This window comes from Callithrix jacchus, chromosome 6, assembly GCF_049354715.1.
Source record: "Callithrix jacchus isolate 240 chromosome 6, calJac240_pri, whole genome shotgun sequence".
Lineage (NCBI taxonomy): Eukaryota > Metazoa > Chordata > Mammalia > Primates > Cebidae > Callithrix > Callithrix jacchus.
In genome coordinates, this window is record NC_133507.1 from 49,665,730 (window position 1) to 49,667,316 (window position 1,587).

Below are 1,587 nucleotides of genomic sequence, written 5' to 3' on the forward strand. Positions count from 1 at the left end.
GAAATAAACAGCCTCGGATGTCGTAGAGTGAGGGAATATGGTTGTCATTTCCGGAAGCAAAAGGCTTCTAAGACCATTAGGGGACGAGCAAATACTGGGGTGAGGGAGAGGCATGATGGAAGAGGAGCGTAAAAAACAGGTTGGCAGTGGCTTTCTGGATGCTTCCGGGGTATTCTTGAAGCGCATTCTTAGGTAGGAGCTTTGCATTCAGAGGTTTCAGGCTGATTGGCACAACGCGAAGGCCAGCCAGACGCGACGAAACCGCGGTGCCGCAGCTCCTCCGCCTGGCTGCCGGCGTTCCCAAGAGCAGACCTCCACGATTCAGCGTCCGTCGCTGGCTTGTATTTCTTTCTCCCGCCACTCGGGTTCGCCCTTCATTCGAGGGCCAGTGGTAGTGCGGGAAATGCTCTTTCGACTTTTTTGTACCAATCCCATGGGATACGTTATTTTACACATCAGTCAAGAAAACTTGAGTATTGGACATTTAGTCCCACTCTCACTGCTAATACGCAGCAGGGATTTTGCCAAATCTGTGACAAGTCCACCTACCCCCCTTTTAATATGAAAACCTTTAAAATACACAGAAAAGTTGAATTTTACAGTCAACATTCCTATACTCACCACCTAGATCCTATCATTTAACTATATTCGATTTGTTATGTATACATCCATCAATTCACCTTACTTCCAAGTGAACACCCAAAGGCTACCCAAACCAGAAAACCTGCAAAGGCCTGCATTCTCCTGGATTCGGTTCTGGGAGTAGAGCTGCTACTCCACCTTAGTGATGCGAAGAAAAGCTGCAGCACCCAGCCTGATTCATGTGCTTTGTTTAAAGTTTGCAAAGGTCCATAAACCTTAAAATTCATGTCGATTATGCAAGATGACTATTGCGTCCAAGCGGGAGTTTCAAAAATCATAAAAGCTAGGGGAAAGTCCCCATTTCTAGAATAAAATCCCAAAGTCGAGTTCTAAGTCTTAATATCCTAAATAAAACTGTGGCTATCCAACGTTAATTATGGCGTGATGACAGTTCCTTTGGGGCCATCGCTATTCTTTGAAAGGACACCGACTGCTGCACACTGCCTTCTTAGGAGATAATTTCAGACCCCCTGAATGTGAGCAAATTACGAAGCAAACAGAAATAAAAAGGCTTTTATTTATTTTTGAAGAAGAAATAATCACCAAAAGGACCTGAGGCTTAGTTACAGGAAAACCCGGGAGAACTAAGTGCCCGTGGGATGAGTGCGCTGGGAGCTCCTCCTTGGGTGAGCCCCGGGGCTGCGCGCGCAGCGGAGCTCGAAGGCCTCTGCCCCGGGGGCGGTCGGCCAGGGCCTCGGCGACCAAGCGGAAGAGTGGGGAGCCTCAGGGTCGTTGGCTACGGGCCAGAGGGAGCAGTAAGGTGGCCCTGGAAGGGAGGCCGACGGTGCGACGCGTCGAACCGCCCTCCTCGCGCAGCCTTGGGCTAGGCGGCAAGGCCGCAGGCCGCGCCCGCTCCTTCAGCCCCGCCGCCGGGGAGGGGTTTCCCGGGACGATCCGGCCCCTTTCATCCAGGAAGTGAATGCGACGTCGGGGTCAATGAAAAAC